This window comes from Pogona vitticeps, chromosome 1 (assembly GCF_051106095.1).
Source record: "Pogona vitticeps strain Pit_001003342236 chromosome 1, PviZW2.1, whole genome shotgun sequence".
NCBI lineage: Eukaryota > Metazoa > Chordata > Lepidosauria > Squamata > Agamidae > Pogona > Pogona vitticeps.
In genome coordinates, this window is record NC_135783.1 from 253751978 (window position 1) to 253773103 (window position 21126).

Here is a 21126-nt window from a genome sequence, read left to right on the forward strand (position 1 = left end):
AGGTGGCAGGGATTGAGGGGCAGATAATCTCTCTGCCAGTAGCAGAGGTACCTGTCAACTTTCAAGGCTGGAGGGGAGATTGGCGGATAGCGATTTCATCGACTCTGCCAGCAGCCGTGCTCGTGGGAAATGACCTGGCTGAACATGTGAAACGGGTGCTAGTGATTACACGCTCACAAGCCACCACAGGGACAGTTCAGGGGGGTAATGATGAGCCAGAGACGGAAGCAGGTGGGGGGAGTTCAGAAGCTGTGGTGGAAACCTTAACCACAGACAGCAGATTTGGACAGGAGCAAAAGGCAGACGCCACTCTCCAAAAGTGTTTTGAACAGGTGACTGACGCCCAGCTAACACCTGAAACCCCAGTGAGATTTCTGGAGAAAAAGGGGATTTTATATAGAGAAACCCTGAGGAATATCTCAAAAGGGGGAGATGGGATCAGAAGTCAGCTGGTGGTACCTGAAAAGTATCGCCCTATGATCTTACAAAGGGGTCACTCTGACATGTTTGCTGCGCACTTAGGAGTGAACAAGACACAGCAGAGAATCACACAGAATTTCTACTGGCCTGACATAGGGAAGCAGATCAGGGAGTTCTGTAAACAATGTGATGTGTGTCAAAGGCAGGGGAATAACCGCGACAGGACCAAAGCAAAGTTGTGCCCTTTGCCTGTGATTGACACTCCGTTCAAATGCATAGGGGTGGATATAGTGGGACCTTTGCCCAAGGCCACAAAGAGGGGGAACAGGTTCATCCTAACAATTGTGGACCATGCCACAAGGTATCCTGAAGCCATACCCTTGACTAACATTGAGACTAACACAGTGGCCGATGCTTTGGTGGGGTATATGTCCAGGATGGGATTTGCCTCAGAGATAATCACAGATTTGGGAGCATCGTTCACATCAAAGCTCATGAAACGCTTATGGCAGATCTGTGGAATTAAGCACAAGGAAACCACTGCCTATCATCCTGAAAGTAATGGGTTAACTGAGAAGTTCAATGGGACTCTAATGCGCATGATTAGGGCTTACTTGGCAGAGAATCCAAACAATTGGGACCAGAAGCTGCAATCCCTTTTGTTTGCTTATCGATCAGTGCCACAAGCCAGTACCGGGTTTAGTCCATTTGAACTTCTATTTGGGAGACGGGTGAAAGGGCCCCTTGATTTGATCAAACAAAATTGGGAGCAGATCACCCAGGATGACCCACAAGACGTTGTGACTTACATAGACACCTTGATGAATGACCTAAAGCGAAATCTAGAGCTGGCAGCAGAAAACCTGCAAGCTCAGAAGGTCAGACAGAAAACATGGTATGACCACAAAGCTAGAGAGAGGCACTTTGACCCAGGGGAGGAAGTGCTTTGGCTTAGGCCCTGCAGAGAGAATAAACTGCAGCTCAAATGGGCAGGACCATATAGGGTCATTTCCAAGATGTCAGACCTGAACTACCTAATAGAGCAGGAGGAGAACCAAGCAAGGAGGGTGGTTCATGTGAATGCACTAAAACCCTACTACAGAGGGGAACAGAGGGTTTTATTCGCGATAAAAGCAGCTGAGAGTGAGGAAGCTGAATTGCCCTTCTGGGAGGGTAGAGGGGAAGTAAAATACAACCCAGAGGAGGTAAAGATCAGTCCTGCACTCACCCAAGACCAGCAGCAAGAACTAAAAATGCTGCTTAGTAAATATCAACAGGTGTTTTCCAACAAGCCGGGGATAGTGAAGGGAGTGATGCATCGGATCCACACAGGGGATGCACCCCCGCAGGCAGTATCCCCATACCGAGTAACGGGACCCTATAGGGACAAGGTGCGGAAGGAGCTGGACGAGATGCTTAGGGAGAACATAATCGTCCCATCTTCTAGTCCTTGGTCCTCTCCGATAGTCCTTGTGGACAAGCCTGATGGGAGCATTAGGTTTTGTGTTGATTACAGGAAATTAAACCGTGTAACCACTCCTGATGCCTACCCAATGCCCAGGCTAGACAACCTGATTGAAACCATAGGGGGTTGTCGGTTCATCTCATCATTGGACCTGGTAAAGGGATATTGGCAATTAAGAATTGATCCCAGGGATCAAGAAAAGACTGCCTTTTGCAGCCCTTTTGGTCTCTATGAGTTTCGAGTCCTGAGCTTTGGTCTCAGAAATGCACCAGCCACATTCCAAAGGCTGATGGACCAGACCTTGGCAGGGCTCAGTGACTTTACAGTGGCCTACATTGACGACATAGGGATCTTCAGTAATACCTGGGAAGATCACCTGATACACCTGGAGTTAGTGCTGCAGAGGTTAAGTGCAGCAGGGCTAACAGTAAAGGCCAGCAAGTGTCAGCTGGGTAGCCCAGAAATAAAATACTTGGGTCACATGGTAGGGGGAGGAGTGATAAAACCCCTGGAGGCCAAAATAGAAGCTGTTCGTGATTGGCCTAGACCCAACACCAAGAAAAAAGTCAAATCATTTCTTGGGTTGGTGGGCTACTACAGAAAGTTCATCCCGAGGTTTAGCGAGATGGCGGCTCCGCTGACCGATCTGACGAGGAAGAAGGCTGATGACCGCATCCCGTGGACCAGCGACTGTGAGGCGGCGTTCCAGAGGTTGAAGGAGGCGCTAATCAACTATCCAGTCCTGCGGGCTCCAGACTTCGACCGGGAGTTCATCATCTACACAGATGCGTCTAACAGCGGGGTAGGAGCAGTTCTGTGCCAGGAGGATGAGAATGGTGACCAGCATCCAGTGTCCTACCTGAGTAGGAAACTTCAAAAAGGTGAGAGACATTTGGCAACCGTGGAGAAGGAGTGTTTGGCCATAGTCTACGCGATCCAGAAGGCCAAGCCTTACATCTGGGGAAGACATTTTATTCTGTGTACTGACCATTCACCATTGCAATGGTTAAAGACAATGAAAACCCACAATAGCAAACTTATGAGGTGGGCTTTAAACCTACAGGACTATGACTTTGAAGTGAAGGTGGTCAGAGGGTCAGTGAACTGTGTTGCTGACGCCTTATCAAGAAGACCTGAAGACTGAAGACGGCGAAAGAACATGGACTATATGTATATAATGAAAACAAAAAGTTAAAATGTACCTGGTTTTAAATTGGTTTGTATTAATAAAGGTAAATTGATGTAATGTATATGGTAAATGTTTAAATGCCTATTTGAAATGTTTAACTTAGAATGTAAGTAAGTATAATATGGTAGGTATAATTGGTGTTGTGTGTTTTATACAGGTTGTTTTTTGGGAAAAAGCACCTTAGCTTTCCCCCTACAAAACAACTTATAAAGAGGGGAGGTGTTACATAACAGCACTGATGTTACCTGTCTGTCATGGGTTTGGAGGGAAAGTTCCATCCTATGGGGAGTGGAAGGCGGGACATCAGGAGGAGGGGCTGTACTGTATAAATATGTGATGCCTGTGTGGTGAAGGGAGATGCTGAGACAGACACTGTGAGACACTGGGTGGTGACGAAGCAGCAGCTGGGGAAGAAGAAGCTGTTGTGGGAGTCTGTGTGTCTGACAGGGTACTACTGTGTGTCAGAGTACCAACCTGAAAGGTTCAGGTGTCTGTGGGTTAGCCAGAACTGATGGGTTCAGGGTCTGTGCTTTAAGTTAAAGGTTCTAGGTGAACCAAACTGTATGCTTGTGTGTGTGAGAATAAGCCACGTTACTTTATTTTATTCACCTGATTGTTTTATTTACCCTGTTTGTATTTAAAATAAACCTTATTCTTTTATTGTTTAAAAATCCATCCCTGGTCTGTGTGACTTATTATAGGGAATGGTTGGTGGCAGCTTAGTGTAACTGTGTGACAGATCCCGGTAGGTCTGGGTTTGTCACATTGATGGTTGGTCTCTGCTTGGGCTGTGGGGTTGGTTCTACCTTGTTCCTGTGATCTTGCTCTGGACTGGGTCCTGGTGCCTCTTCTACTGAGCCATGACAGTGACTGCCCTGTTTGCTCTGTTTCCATCTACTGGGTGGCAGCAGTGGGGTTTGCCAATGGCTGAATGGACCTGCCTTCTTGGAGAGGTTAGCCTGGAGGGCAAAGGGAGGCCTGGAGCTGCCTGGCCTCCCTCCCCCAGCATAAACAAAGTGGGTGGGTGGACCATGTGGAGAGGGTGGTGTGGGAGGGGGCTCTGCTGGTGCCAGCCCCCTCTTCTGTCACTTTCCAAGGCAGCCTCAAGAAGGTGCAATACTTGCCTTGCCCCTGGTCCTGGCAATCTATTCTGTACCACATCAGAAGCTGCCTGGTGATGACAGAAGTGGCAACGTAATAACTGTGGAGGAGGTGGCAGCAGCTAAATATCATTTCTAAAATGGATGTCTGACTCTGAATGTCTTTAAAGACAAAGCACTACAGGTGGAGAGAATAGAGAAAAATCCTCTCCCATGGCACAGGTGATTTCCTACACCAGAGCCCTCAAAGTTCCTTTACTCTTAAGATCTCTGACCCAGTAGTCTTTGGTGTGAAGCATATGACCACGCAGCTGCTGATTCTAGGAGTGGAATATTCAGAAATATCCAGAATTCACCAAATAATGCCACATTCAGATAGTTCTAAATAGATCTAGATCTAAATTTGGTGGTTTCTTAATATCTGTATAATAATGTCTAATACTGTATTTGGAATCCCGTTTATTCCTACAGACTAGAAAGCAAAAGGCTAGGTTTTTGCTTGCTAGAGGAAGAAACCAAAGTGTACGTTATTTCTCAGGTATTCTGGAGTGACTTCTTGAGAAATGAAACTTAAAGACACTCTGACACCCATGATAGTGGGGGCAGATAACTCACTATCTCCTGATTGGAGTTGTTAATGGGTTTCCCAAGGGAGGGGTGGCTAGGATGAGAACAAAACTTATAAATGATGTCTGTCTGCACCAATGAAATTTAGAAGTAGGTGCAGAGACCAGAAGGTCGACGCCAATTGGTTTTTTCCAATTTAAAGGTGGGTATAGCTCCTTATATAGAGATGTGGTGGTTAAACCACAGAAGCCTCTGTGCTGCAAGGTCAGAAGACCTGAAGTCATAAGATCGAATCCATGAGATGGAGTGAGCCCCCGTCACTTGTTCCCAGCTCCCACTAACCTAACAGTTCAAAAGCATGTAGAAATGCGAGTAGATAAATAGGTACTACAATGGTGGGAAGGTAGCTGTGTCCTGTGTCTAGTCACGCTGGCCACTTGACCATGGAAGATTGTCTTTGGACAAACGCTAGTTCTATGGGTTGGAAACGGAGATGAGCAGTGCCGCCTGGAGTTGGACACAACTGGACAAATTGTCAAAGGGAACCTTCACCTATAGCTCTTTATAAATCCCCTGAGGTCTGGGTAGCATTGAGGGGTTACACAGAGTCGGAAGAAACTATTAGTATTATTCATAGCACCGCAAACGGCATTACCAGCAATTTTAGAGTGCAAGCCCGTCACTCCTGCAAGAGCAGGAAAAAACTTGTGGGACACTTGTCATGACAAGCATGGCAGGGGCCTATACTCCAAAGGAAAGACATGGGAGAGGCATACATTTGGGAGCCCTGCAAGCCAAAAGAGACCTATCCCTTTGTCTTAGTGGGCTGGGAAGGACTCTGTTTGGGAAGGTCTGGCCAAGGTGGCTGTGGGATTGCTTCCTTGTCCACCAACTAGTGTGCCCAGTGAGACTGTGTTCTCTCGGGCAGGGAACATGGTTCCATTGTCATACCTGCTCAAACAGTTGTGAATTTTTTTCCTGATATTCAGCCTAAATCTGGCTTCCTGTATTATGTGTCCCACACTCTGGGGTGATCAAGAACAGGTCCTGCACATCCTCTGTATGACTACCTTTCAGGTATTTGAAAAGTGCTATCGTATCTCCTCTCAGCGTTCTTTTCTCAAGGCTAAATATATTGTGCTCACTCTCTCAACTGTGCTGTGCCTCCCATGCTGTTGGCACAGTTCCCACTCACCATAGGCTACGTGTTGCTCCAGTCTGCCTGCCAGTGCTGCCCAGGTTATTTCTCCGCTCCCCGGTGCCACCTGTCCTCTGCTTCCCCAGTGCTGCTGGCAATTCCTGCTGGGATTCCCACCATTCAGGGTTCACTCAGTATGTCCATTTCCGATTATATAGACACTGCTAACTGTTGGAGTGCATTCTTTTTGTTTGGCACAATCACTGGGAAGGTGTCACTGGTCACCAGTTAATCCTCTAAGAATGTCTTGCCTGTTTGGGGTTTTTTAAAAGGGCAAAATAATGACTACGTAGTACTCATATGGACTGTAACGGAATTTTGGATATCTGGAATACTGAATTTTTTAAATTTTGAATCAAGGGCTTTAATTGCAAATTCCCAACCTGAATTCTGAATCCAAATTTTGGGCTAGTGCACACCGCTAGCTGATTCCTCGTACATCACAGCTGCCATTGCCTGCTCATTTCCCAGGATGTACCTCCTGCTGTGGGTGAGGGGTGGGAGGTGATCATATATCAGATTAACAATTGTCTGTGCTTTTTGAGTGTGTGATTACAGTTGTGTTTAGATGTCTTTCCATGGCAATGGAAACCTGTTTTGTATCTGAGTGTAATTACTTTATGACACTGACCCAGGAAGTGAGACAGGAGTTTGTTAAATTGGCAAATCACAACATGCTTTTATTCTATTGGCTATTTAAATAAATAGTTTCCCCACTGGAAATACATAGTGTGATTTCTATTCCGTCCTGTCCAAATTAGTCACTTCAAATGACCTGTCCTCAGTTCTCATTGCTTCAGAAAGAGCAAGTGCATAATTAATTCCCCTTGTTTCAATATATTAAAAACTGCAGGTTTATATAACAAAAACAAAACATAGCAGGTTGGTATGGCAGAGTGAGCAAAGGAAGTAGTCCCTTCCTGATATCTTAACTGAGATATTAACCCATTAGGTGGGCTTAGATGGGCAGCTGTCTTCCCCTCCCATCACCCCAAGTACAATATAAAGATTATTGATCGTGCTGGCATAGCTAACAGATTTACTGTAAAGGTGGTTGAGATAATATATGCAAAGTGCTTTGGGCACATATTATCTCCTGAGTGGTTCTCTCCCTCCCCAACATTTTTATTAGTACCGTAATCCTCTTTTGATAGATAATGCCTTATAGAATGCTTTGGAGCATATAATGGCCCCTGGTTCTCAGTGCTGCATGCATGCTCAGACTCCACTAAGAACTTAGGGTTACAAATGTTTGAGTTATAAGTCCAGAGTATTGGGCATGTAGAATGATCTCAAGCTTGGGTTATGACATTGTTTAGGAGATGATGGTGCACCATTTAAAAAAAAAACAAAAAACTTCTGAGTGCCATTGGAAAAGCTAAGGTGAATGAATACTTGTGCCAGAAATGGAAAAGGTCTTGCTGAGGAGCAACATGTAGCCCCACAAAGCTATTTTTTCTGGCCTTTGAAAACCAAATTTGCAAGAAAAGAGAGGCAATTTTCCACTCCTGAAAGCCTTTGGGTGTGATAATCTTCAATATAATGGGATACATCACCCAAAATCACCCCAGCCACAAATCCACAAAAGCAAAGCCAAAAGTAGGTTTCGGGCAACATTCAGTCCTGAATGCTAGTAATTTTTAGTTGTTATCAGGACTGACGTGAACACCATTAAATCCTAAATGCAGAAGATCAGCCTCCCACTGACTTATGTGGAGAGGTAGGTGCAACAAAGGGAAGATAACTTTGACAGCTTTCCAAGTGAATGGTCCCAATGAATAAATGCAGTAGAAATCCAACAAGGACGGGCAACAGAGTTTTGAAAGTAACTTTTAAAAGTTACTTTTTACAATTAGAGTATTAGGTTCATAAAAGAAGTATGAATTTGAATTTCCAGCGCTTTCTCCCTGCCTTTTTGCCTTCGGAGGTTTCAAATGGCTTTCTCCGATGTCAGGGGGAAAGCCGTTTGAGACCTCTGAAGGCGCCGATCATGGCGTTCGCAAAAAAATGGCATTGACTTGCCAATGGAGCCTTGACCTCGTTCATAGGTCGAGGCTCCGTTCGCAAGTCGATGCCAATTTTTGCGAATGGAGCCATTCATAAATCAAAAAAGTTCGTATGTAGGGACGTTTGTAAGTCAAGGTCCCACTCTAGTTACTATATAAAATGCAAGTAAAGTAATAAGAATGCAGCCTTCTAAAGAAGGAAAGTAACTAAAACACATTTCAAAAAGGTGATATTTTTCCTTATACATTTTAATATAAATTAGTTATACCTTAATAATTGTAGAACAGAATAGATTGCAAGTAACTTGTTAGTTGTGACCAGTTGCTTTGTGAAAAGTATCCCCTATACTGCACAGAATGTAGCATGGTTAGCTCAGTGGTTTATGCATCTGGCTGCAGAGCCAGAGATAAAGAATTCAGTTCCCCACTGTGCCTCCCTGAGAGGGGCTGGACTTGATGATCCATAGGGTCCCTTCCAGTTTTGCAGTTCTGTGATGGTGGTGATGTGCCAGCTTTTACCACCTTCACTGCCATCTGTTTTAATATATCTTGCTGGTTATTATATTTGTTTGAATGTATGTGTTATTTTTTTTTATTGTGTCTTTATATTGTGCTGTTTATTTTGTTGTTAGCTGTCCAGAGTGGCTTGGTTGCCAGATGGTGCCGGGTACAAATCCAATAAATAATTACTAATAAATAAATAAATTTGGAATGGAGTATAGATTCCAAAAGCTTGTGATTTCATAAGGAAGGAGCACGCCACAAAAAGGCTAAGGAAAGAATTTTTGTGAGGATGTAAGATTTTAATATAGCTGTTCTTAATGTTATATTTAAATTGCTTTTTCCAAGCTCTCCCAATTGTAGATACTTTCTACCTTTAAAATAAAATATAAGATGTATTTCATTGCTTGCTGCTTAAAGTGTAGCTTTTTACATTTCTCACCGAAGTAGCTTGTAGGTTATAATGACAGAATTCTTTATTCACAGTCAAGTACTGGCAATTTTAGTTTCTAGCTGTTGTATTCTCCCTGTGTCCTATTGTGCTCAATACACTGGATGGTGTAGAAACTGCAGTATAAATCCTTGACTTGGCAACTGAAATTCCATCCAATTATCTTGCTGACTGGTCTTTATTACACTTCATCTGGTTTTCTGATTTCATTTCAGATCTGCTGACATCTGTCTGCAAGCAACAGTGGCATGCATAGATATTTATAGATATATAGATAGATGCACATGTATGTATGCATAATAAATACATATGCCACTATGATCAATTGTGGGGTATAATACTACCTATCATTGTACAGGAAGCAAGCTACTGTTGCTGCTACCTTTGTGGCACCACATCTTCAAGATGGCTAAAATAAATGGGGGGAAAGTGCGACAAATTAATTCAGAGTGCATGTGTTCCTGTAATCATTCAGAAGTAAACGGGTTGACTTGACAAGCTCAATTTTGAAAACAATTTCTCTCAGGGTGGAGAAAGGTAACAAGTGAGGAATCCTACAAGAAGGCTCAATTTACTATATGTCAGGCCCATATTGTTAATTTTCAGCAAAAAGACCTCATTTTTCAGTGCCAAAATTTTTATCGAAGCTGTGACTTGAGTTACATGGGTTGTGAAGGTGGAAAAGGAAGAGCCCTATGAATTCTGGCCTGGGCTTCTCTTTTCCTTTTGTGTAATGTTTCTTTTTTGTAAAATGTTTCTCTTCTCCAACTTACCTTGAGAAGCATAAACAAGATTTTTCCAAACTGGTGTTTGCTGCATGCAGCTTATTAGCTTTCCTGGAGGGTAGAAACATTGTTCAACCTTGCCATAGATGTACATGGGGCTGTAGTTTTTGAATAAAGTTTTTCTTTCATAATACAGTGTTGCCCCGCATAGCGACGATAATCCGTTCAGCAAAAATCGCTGCAAAGCGATTTCGTCACTATGCGGTTTAAAAAAGCCCATAGGAATGCATTGAAACCCCTTCAATGCGTTCCTATGGGCTTAAAACTCACCGTTAAGTGAAAATCCTCCATACGGCGGCTATCTTCGCTGCCCGGTAAGTGAGGAATCTGGGCGAAAACACAGCGGGCGGCCATTTTTTTTACCCGGCAGCCATTTTGGAACCGCCAATCAGCTGTTGGAAAATCATCGCTATGCGATGATTGGTATGCGAAACAGGGTACCAGTCTTCGCAAAGCAATTTTTTCCTATCTAAACCATCGCAATGCGATTGCAAAAGCGATCATAAAAAATTCGTTGCTGTGCGAATTCATTGTTAAACGGGGCGCCCGTTAAGCGAGGCACCACTGTAATTTTGTTTGGAATATCTTCAGATTTCACAAAAGAGCTTGCCAAGTTTTTGCATTGCAACTGAAAGCTGGTTCTCATGTAACCTTTCATGTAATGTACTGTACATGGTAATAAGAGGAAGTTGTCAGGACTGCTAATTCGGATATAATTATTTAAAATCGGGTAAGTAACCATCACTCAGCTTGATTTCCTCCTGGAGTGAAAACAATCTCTGTCTCTGCAAATTGATGCCTCAGGTTTCTCTTCTCTGTACTGGAAGCCTTTTGCTTATTCAAAGGCTCTGCCTGCTGGCAAAAGGGCAATAGGGAGGGAGCCAACCTGGCCTCTCTTGGCAGGGAGCTCCATAGTTGGGTCACAAGTTACTGAGAATGCTTTTTTGTGTGTCCTCTGAGGACTGAGTAAGCCTCAGAGAAGGCCCTTCTTCAAAGATCTTATAGCCCAGGAAGGCTTGTAGTAAAGATGTGGCCCTTTAGATAGTTTGGATGATGCCTCAGAATATAGATTAGAAAGATCTTCAGTGAATGATGACCTACTCTTAGATGATGAGGTCAGCTAATTATATCTCTAGGCCATAATATATTCAAGACTAGCCCTAAATGTGTGCAGTAGTTCCATCTAGGGAAGGTTTTAATGCACTGAAAGTCCTGTTGTACTCTTATTGTCAAATTCTTAAGTATTTGAGGTAAGCTGTCATGCCTTGCCCCTCCTGTATTTTTAATATCCTTTATCTTGTAGGCCATTGCTTGCTCAGGCCTTATACGTCAGTTTTTCCATAAAGAGAAATGATTAAATCTGGCAGCAGAGGTGAAGGAAGAGCTGTGTAAGCTGACAGAGCTAGGCTGATATATAAAAACACCTCCATGCCTCATAAACTTAGGCTTATTATTAGTAGAGTGAGTTAGATCATACAGTGTCAGATGGTGAGTTTGAGAGTCATTACACTTTAATTCTTTTTTCCTTTGCATAAAGGACAAAATGCATCAAAAGCAAGTTTTTAATATGTTTTAAAAAAGGAAGAAGAGTGTCTTTTTCAAGATTGCTTTTGAGAATAAGTATTAATGTACACATTTCAACCTCATATGGTAAGAGTAGAAACCAAAAGGTGGTTCTGTGAAATAAAACCCAAAGTGCTTCAGTAAAAATGAGAGAGAGTGTGAGTAATAGTGTATTAATGTAGCCACTTTCTCTTCACAGCACAGGCACGTGTGTATATCAGTTGTATATCAGGCAGAAATTCAAGAGGTGTAGCATTTGTCTTGGAAATGGAAAGAGCTTCCTATTTTAAATTTTGCCTGTAATACAACCGTTGAAGCTTTGTATCCATCATGTATAGACTTTGCTAGGGAAAAAAAAAGTGCTATCTATGAGGTTGAGGGGGGACGTGGTGGCGCTGTGGGCTAAACTGCAGAAGCCTGTGCTGCAGGGTCAGAAGACCAAGCAGTCGTAAGATTGAATCCACGCGAGGGAGTGAGCGCCCATCGCTTGTCCCAGCTCCCGCCAACCTAGCGGTTCGAAAGCATGCAAATGCAAGTAGATAAATAGGGACCACCTCGGTGGGAAGGTAACAGCGTTCCGTGTCTAAGTCGCACTGGCCATGTGACCACGGAAGATTGTCTTCGGACAAAACGCTGGCTCTATGGCTTGGAAACGGGGATGAGCACCACCCCCTAGAGTCGAACATGACTGGACAAAATTGTCAAGGGGAACCCTTACCTTTACCTTTATGAGGTTGAGGGGAGAGTGTTGTCAGGCTGGCTTATGGCTCCATTGGGGTTTCTGGGGGGGGTTTCCTTTGCCAGCCCCTACCATAGATAAAGGCTGCCCATGTGGCATCGGAAACTGGCTTGCTTGCTGAGTTTTTGGCTTCTCAAGAACTTTACAAATTTTTCATATGTACAAGTGATTTGTTACAATTTTGACACTGCTTCATAAAATATATCTCATAAGTCTCTAACCTTGCCTGAATATAGCAGGAGAGAGCTTGCCTGATTTATTGGGGGAAAGCCCTAAGCTATAGATGACATTAGCAGTGAAAATGTCAAGCTCCATGGTATGTAGTACATAAGTGTGCTGTAATTTCACTGTGTTTAATATTATGGAACAATAACCATGGCTTGTATGCTTCTACTCAGTTATTTTATAACACTGAAGGCTTGTCTACGTGCTATGTTTGCCATGCAGAGATTTCTAGTAACAGCTTCTACATTATGGCTTAGACTACTAATGGAATGCATAGTGTTCTGTTGTACATTTTAGACCTTTGTTTGCAATATTACAGGGATTATGTTTGTTTATTATCTTACATAGAGCTGACAGTAATGTGAGGGAAGGGTTGTGCCCACTGGTCCTGCCTTACCCTCGCATCTATGGATTGTGGGCCATATCTGTAGAAAGGAACCTGTTTTATGGATATACCTGCTCTGTGATGTGGCTCCCCACCTTGGGTAATCATGGTGTTCTTGGACTGCAATTCCCAGAAACCCTAGTGAGCACAAATGACTTCTGGGAATCGCAGTCGAAGAAAACCTGGGTTACCCAAGGTTGAGAACCACTGCTCTAAACAATAAAGGTTATAAACGGGTTGGAGAGGAGGGGGCTAACCTTGTAGAACAAGCTGTCTTCTATACCTGTGTCACCCAAACATATGTCTGCGACATGGAATGCAACAAAAGTGGCAGGAAGATGGCAAGTTGGCCGCTTCCAGCTCTGTCTATGATCTTCATTGCTAATGTAATACTCTCAACACAGCTTGGTAGCTTCGCCTGCATAAGCTTTATGTTTATTTCATATGGCTTTTTCAAAGAACAGAAAAAAGGGGGGTTATTCCAATACAGTGTCACTGACAGGAGTAAGAGAATTCTGAAGTTGGTGGTTACTGGAGGCTAGGAAACCGTTCCTTATGTATATTGCCTGCCTGCCTAGCTAGCTAGCTAGCTAGCTAGCTAGATAGCTAGCTAGCTAGCTAGCTAGCTAGCTAGATAGCTAGATAGCTAGATAGATAGATAGATAGATAGATAGATAGATAGATAGATAGATAGATAGATAGAGATCGATCGCTCGATCGATCGATCGATCGATCGATCGATCGATCGATCGATAGATAGATAGTGGATTTGGAGACAGTCTTCAGACTGCCTGGTACTGCCTGGTACTGCCTGGTACAGTGCTGTACGGACTGTATTTTTATTTTTTGGCTTTTTAAAATTTTTGATTTTTGGATTTTTAAAAGGTTTTCCCTCCCTCCTTTGCTGCCCCCTTTCCCCCCAAAAGGTGCTTGTATTGACTTGTGCTTTTCAAGGTGAACTCTTGTCTGAAAGGTGCTTGGTTTTCCCCAGAAGCCACTTGTCTTGGCTGAAAAGGTGCTTTTCAAGGTGTTCTGTTGAAAAGGTGTCTGTTCCCTCCTTCCCTCCCTGTTTTCTTTCCTTTTTTTAAAACCTAAGGCATCTTAGGTTAAAAGGAAAAAAGAAAAAATTCTGCCCCTAGTGGTAGGAACGGATTAACCAGCTTTGCATTAGTTCCTATGGAAATTAATGATTCGAGTTACAAATTGCCCCTCGACCTAAGAACCAAAAACAGCCGGAACAGATTAATTGGTTTTCAGTGCATTCCCATGGGAAATGCTGATTCGACTTATGAATTTTTCAACTTACAAACTTCCTTCCGGAACGGATTAAGTTTATAAGTCGAGGGTTGACTGTAGAGCCCTAAACGGCTTGGGCCCTGGATACCTGAAGGACCGCCTCCTTCTATATGAACCTACCCAGCAGGTAAGATCTAGCCAGGGGGCCCTCCTGAAATAGCCATCCCTCAAGGAGGTAGTAGGGATGGCTTGTAGACAAAGGGCCTTTTTGGTGCCTGCCCGCAGACTATGGACCACCATCCCAATTGAGATTCGTCTGGTACCGACATTGATGACGTTTCAGTGCCAGGTCAAAACCTTCTTATTCCAGAAGGCTTTTAATTGAAATAATATCAGCTGTGGGTCCTAATGGTGATTTTTAGAGTATATATTTTAATTGCATTTTAATTGTTTTGTCTTTTTATTGTATTTTAAATGTTGTAAGCAACCCAGAGAACTTTGGGTAGTGTGGGGGGCATAGAAGTTAAATAAATAAATAAATAAATAATAAATTTATACCCCACTAGATGACCCTGATGATTGTGGTTCTCAAAATACAAAAAAAGTTGCCTGTTCCTGGTTCACAGTAACAGTAAATTAATGGAAATTATGCTAATACGTGTCTTAATTTAATTATAATGAGTTTCCAGATAGTATTTCTTAATAGGATTCATGTAGGAAAATGTAGATCCAAGTTGGCTCAGAATGTGTGCAAAAAGCCCATGTGGACGGATCTGCGTATTCATTTTCTGCGTATTAATTATGGTAAAAGCCCATGTGGATGGATCTGACTGCATTAATCTGTGGGAAAGATCCAAGGCCCTTCCCTAGTGTGGTAGTATTCTGCTCTCATTACATTTGCTATTTCCTGCCCCTTATATAGAAAGACTGGCATTATATCAGTTATGGGTTCCCCTCCTGCACTTAATATTTTAGTAATTCAGTAAGTTGGACCACTTGGCTAAGAGTCAGGAGATCCAGACTCCAGTGTACCTTGTAGAAGAGCCAGCATGTGTGGCCTTCAGGTACACAAATTCCCAAAGCACCTCCATAAAGAAGGAATGGTAAAGCACTTCTTGAGTACTTTCATGCCTAGCAAGTTCTGAGAAGGATTGCCACGAGTCAGAATTGGCTTGATTGCACACAGTTGCTATTTTATTTGAGTCTCATTGTAAGCACCATGAGAAATGCCAAAACATTTCACACAACAATGTTTAGTTAATACAATTAATCAGGTATTTTCATCAGTTCTGTTTGTACTTTGTTCTTCTAATTGACTTGCAAGCAGCACCTTGTGAAACTTATCTTCCCTATCTTAATTGTGACATGTATTGTTGCAAGGAGTTAAATTTAATCAGTGCTTGATTGTTTGTTTCCTCTTATTGCAAGGGAAAGTCTGAGAGACCTCCCCTGCCTTACAAAGGAAGAAGCTGATGGGCTGGATAGGAACCCAAAATAACACCTTTCCACACTTCAGTGCAGAGAGAGATATTTACCAGATGAAGCAAGGCTGCTTCTTTCATACAAATTCTGTGGCATGTGAGCTGTTACAAAAGTAAGCAGGTGGGAGGGCTTGATCTTAAATCATCCACACATTGTTTTAGGATATAAAGTGGTGCCTTGCTTAATGAGAATAATCTGTTCCAGCGAAATAGCTGTAGAGCGAAATCCTCGTTAAGCGAAAGAAAAAATCCCATTGAAACACATTGAAAACCTGTTCAATGTGTTCCAATGGGCTGAAAAACTCACCGTCCAGCGAAGATCCTCCATAGGGGCGGCCATTTCAGTGCCTGTATAGTGAGGAATCCATCTAAAAACACAGCGGGGAGCCATTTTACACAGCGGGCGGCCATTTTACACAGCGGGCGGCCATTTTGAAGCCACCGATCAGCTGTTTTAAAAATGTCATAATGCGAAGAATCGGTTCTTGAAGCAGGGAACCGATTGTCAGGAAGCGAATTTTGCCTATTCAAACATCGTTTTGCGATTGCAAAAGCAATTGCGAAACAGTCATCGTATAGCAGTTTCATCATTTAATGAGGCAATCGTTAAGCGAGGCACCACTAATATAAGCTGGAAGCAATAAATGAGCTTCATCAGCTATAACACTTCACTTGGGAAAGGGCATAGGTTTAGTGAGAGCTGGAAAGTTAGAAACTTCTGGTCCTTCATATTGGACAGTATTAGTTCTCATGGTAAATTTAAAGCCGGAGGCATCCTGTCCTACCATATGGGTTCCTTTGTTATGGGAGAACAAAGAGCCAACCAAGAAGAAAAAGAAAGGAATTTATTATCTTTCCTCTTCCTTAGTTTTGTGGGATCTTGTGTAATGAAAAGATAGTAATCTTGAAAGCTTATCACACTTTTGTCTGCGTGTGTTTTGATTGACCTCATAAAGATATCATCCCACTATGGATTGTGACATTCGTTTTGTGCCAGCACAACTATCCTTGCTTTATGCTAGTTCTGCAAAGAGGCTGCCAGCAGGGAAGCAATAAGATTCTATCTGTTCTGCCCCACTAACAAAGGTCTTAGAACTAGGTGTAAGACAAATGGCGCTTAGCCGTGTATGTAGAGGCGATGCATACAACTGGGGACGGATAATGCTCTGATGTATTGCAGTATTTGTAATGGCGTGTGTTGTGTGTTTAGTCGTTTAGTCGTGTCCGACTCTTCGTGACCCCATGGACCAGAGCACGCCAGGCCCTCCTGTCTTCTACTGCCTCCCAGAGTTGTGTCAGGTTCATGTTGGTTGCTTTGCAGACACTGTCCAGCCATCTCATCCTCGGTCGTCCCCTTCTCCTCTTGCCATCACACCTTCCTAACATCAAGGTTTTTTCCAAGGACTCTTTTCTTCTCATGAGATGGCCAAAGTACTGGAGCCTCAGCTTCAGGATCTGTCCTTCAAGTGAGCATTCAGGGTTGATTTCCTTTAGAATTGATAGGTTTGTTCTCCTTGCAGTCCAGGGGATTCTCAAGAGCCTCCTCCAGCACCACAATTCAAAGGCATCAATTCTTCGGCGGTCTGCTTTCTTTATGGTCCAGCTCTCACATTTGTAATGGCAGGTACTAATATTTACATTGTTTAATTGTTTATTAAAGCCCAACAAAAATTCAAACTATCAGTGCTAACAAACAAGAGGCATATGAGTTCTGAGAGAAGGTAGCCTAGATTCATAAGCATTTAACATGTAGATCACTACTCACTATGGACAATAAAACAGGTAGCAATAGCCAGAGTATAGGAAATTAAACAGTAGCTGTAGGCACATGTACTACTGCCTTGCTGAGTTTTTTTTTTCCTGGGCTTTCTTTTTGTCTCCTGAGCACATGGCATGGGGGTGGGGCCTAGGGGTGGGACTTCCTGATTTAAAAGAGCGTGTCCCAGGACCCTGGACCCTTTCCCCTAGGAAGCTGGGCTGAGGGCGAAGGCCAGGTCTGTTTGCATGGATGCCTTGCTGAGTTTTTTTTTTCCTGGGCTTTCTTTTTGTCTCCTGAGCACATGGCATGGGGGTGGGGCCTAGGGGTGGGACTTCCTGATTTAAAAGAGCGTGTCCCAGGACCCTGGACCCTTTCCCCTAGGAAGCTGGGCCTTAATATGGTAAATAGGAAAGCCAATGAGATTTGCATAATCCGGGTAGTCAGGAAAGTTTTAAGGATCAGATCATACTTTTGCACTATTAAAGAGCAGGCCGGGTACGTGGGGCTCGTCAGCCATGGAAGGCAGCCCATCTAGGAGAAGGAAAACTCCAATTTCAAACCTCCACTGCCTTGTGGCTATATCCACTCATGGAAAAGGCTTCAGGAGTTAACCTAGAGGCAAAATCCGGAGCTGGAGTCCCGAAGGCAGAATGTGTCGTTCTGCCAACTCCTGCGACATTGCTGGAACCAGTTGTATTGGCTCTTGCCTTTCCATTGGACCATTTCAGCAATGTGGAGAGGGGGGATCTGCTGCTTGGGTAACAGCCTATCCTCCATATTACCTTACCCGGGCTTCATGCTCTGGAGAGGGCACTCCTCGATTCAGAGCATGTTACCATAGTCTCTCGAGACTGAAGGATGCCTATGTAAAAATGTGTAGGCACATGGAATCATAAAGTAATAGAATTATGCAGGTGGAAGAGAGAAGCATCAAGATGAACCCCTTGCTGGAGTGGCCCTGACAGATGGCCATCCAACCTCTATGTAAAATCTTCCAGTGAAGGAGAGGCTACCTTCTTCTAAAGCAGTCCATTCCTCTGTTGAACAACTCTTCCTGTTAAGTTCATCCTAATGTTTAGTCTTAGTCTTCTCCCAGTTTGAATCAATTATTTTGGTTCTAAACTCTGGAGCTGCAGAAAGCAAACTTGCTCCATCTTTCATGTACCAGCCCTTCAGATATTTGAACATAGTTGTCATGTCACCTCAGTCTTCTATTCTCCGGGCTAAACCTACTCAGATCCACCAACCATTCTATCATCTTGCTTGCCCTCCTCTGTCATGTTCCAGCTGGTTGATACTCTTCTTAAACAATGGTGCTCAGAAATGGACAAAGTATTCTAGGTGAGATCTGATTGAATTGAAGAGATTGGTACAATAAGCCATAGTAAATTCACGGAAAACTGGAAGCCATTATTAAAATATGCCGATAAAATGGAGACATGTGGTTTGAAAAGAGACTTAGATTGTTGGTCAATTTTTAAAAAAAGGTGATGGGTAAAGGTATATATATGTGATTTGGAGAAAAGTGGGGAATAGTTTTGTATTTAATATTTGTAAAATGTTCGATTGTCTTTTCATTCTTTAGAAATAATAAAAAAAAGAGATTGGTACAATTGCTTCCCTTGATCTGGATGCAGCTCATGAATTGACACCCCCCACTGCTGCATAACACTATAGATTCATTATTAGTTTGTAGTTTGGTATGAACCCTGTATCATTTTCACATGTACTACTGCCAGACCAGTTGTTACCCATCCTGTATTTGCATACCTGATTTTTCTTGTCTAAATGTGGATCTTTTTCTTCTTTGTTTTGGCCCAGTTCCCCAATCTGTTTAGGGTACCTTGAATCCTGATTCTGTCTTCTGAAGTAGTCAATATCCCTCCAAGTTGGATGTAATCTGAAAATTTGATGGGCTTTTAGGGATGGGACTTTCAGAATTGTATAAACTTCCAGGTGTTGCCTAGAATCCCCATGCAGAGTTTTTGGGACTGGGGGAGGAGAAACCAGAAGGCAAACAAGATAGAAATCTTTCTGTCACCAGCGTCTGCTTCAGCAGGAAAGAAGAAGGGGATGCTGCTCTTTTCCCAGTGCTGCATGGGAAAGGGTAGTCTTGCTACCCATCAGACTCTATAGGGAGAGCTTGTCTTAAGAGAGGTGAATGAAAAAGAGCAGGAAATTGGGGAGGGAACTGGGGAGTGGAACAACGTGTGCCATGCAGCCCACTCTGTGCTTTCTAAGGGACCCTATATGCATTGCGCACAGAGGACAATGCCGTCCTTTTATCAGCACTTGGGAACCTAGATTTAGCTGTGACATTCTGTATGTAGAACTGGAGAGGAGTGGTTATTTTGTCATTTGCCTCAGGCAGGAAAATACCTTGGGCTGGCTCTGGATCAGTTTGGCTGGAACTGATGTGGTGGAGGCTTGTGTTTTGTGGGTACATAGATTTTTCATTATGTGAAATGAAGTGTATCAGTTCCCCCTGACTAAAACTGGGCTTGTGAGGATAAAGACATCTCTGACTGAAATACTGTAGTTATATCCTGTCTTACATGAGAGAGCAGCCTGAATCTCAAAGTATACAGAAAAGGGAACGAGTTTTATTTATTTATTTATTGTACTCATTCACCCTTCCTGCTTGGTTCAGAATTACCAGTACAACAAGGGGAAAGGTGCAAAATAATATAAGCCTTGCGGGGTTGAGGGAAAGAACCAGGAAGCTCTGGCAGCAAATGGAATAGACTATTTTTCAGCTAGCTCTGCATAAACAGTAAAAGGAGACATAAAGAAGTTTTCAGCGTGAGGCAGGCTCATAATATAAAAACAAACCATCAAATTTTAGTGGCAGCTAAAATAAAGACTGTAGCATTGGTGGGGTTTGTGGGGAGAGAGGGACAGATTCATGGAAATATCTTTAATACAAGTACAGTATATATTTGTTGAGTACGCTTTTGTTACTGAACACTCAAAGCTACATCGAACGAGTACTACTTCACTTATATCTTTAATAACAGTGTTGCTAAACTTCGTGATTGTAAAGGGCAGGGGGACGGTGTGGCCTAGAGGCAGATATGATTAAACCAGAGCATGGAAATGATAGGATTGATTATTTAAAAAATAATCATATTGATGTAAAAATAGTAATAACATTTTAAATATTTAATTAGTTATGCCAGTTGCTGAGACAATGTGATGAAGAGGACAGAATATCAGTTTAGGACTTATACAATCTGGGTTCAGTTCCCCACTTGACCATGGTAAATTGAGTTGTGGAGTGGCAATAGTAAACCACTCCTTGAACATTTCATATTCATCGAATGTCCTGTTAGAACCACTCTAATTAGAGGGTGAGGGATGTGGTGGCACTGTGGGTTAAACTGCAGAAACCAGTGGGCTGCAAGGTCGAAAGACCAGCCGTTCGAATCCACACGTCGGAGTGAACTCCCGTTGCTTGTCCCAGCTCCTGCCAACCTAGCAGTTCGAAAGCACATATAAATGTGAGTACCGTGTTTGCCGGCGTACAAGACGACTTTTTTGGCCCAAAAAACATGCCCCCAAGTGGGGGGGTCATCTGGTGCACTTCATTTGGGCCAGGAAGGAGCCGCCGCCGGGGTGGAAGGCAGGCGGGCAGTCAGTCAGTCAGTCGGGATGGAGGCATTCGCTCGCCCACCACCCGCCAGCTTCTCCTCTTCCTCTTCCTCCTCCTCCCACTGCCCACCCAGCCTCTTCCCCTCTTCCTCGCCCTCACGCTGCTTGAGCCAGCTGGCACGCGTGCACTCACCCGCCACCCGCCCGCTTCCCCTCTTCCTCCTCCTCCTCCTCCTCCTCCCACTGCCCACCCAGCCTCTTCCCCTCTTCCTCGCCCTCTCGCTGCTTGAGCCAGCTGGCATGCGCGCGCTGGCCTGCCACCTGCCCACTTCCCCTCTTCCTCCTCCTCCTCCTCCCACCGCCCACCCAGCCTCTTCCCCTCTTCCTTGCCCTCTCGCTGCTTGGGTCAGCTGGTGTGTGTGCGCTCTTCCCCTCTTCCTCGCCCTCCTCCCCACCAGCCATGAA

The 21126-nt window shown here is 43.6% G+C and overlaps 1 protein-coding gene across 5 annotated transcripts in view; it reads left to right on the forward strand.

Annotated features, from left to right (window-relative positions):
• The window catches only part of TSPAN4 (tetraspanin 4), a 744385-nt gene that overhangs the window by 298409 nt on the left and 424850 nt on the right, over window positions 1-21126 (forward strand). The window lies entirely within an intron of this gene.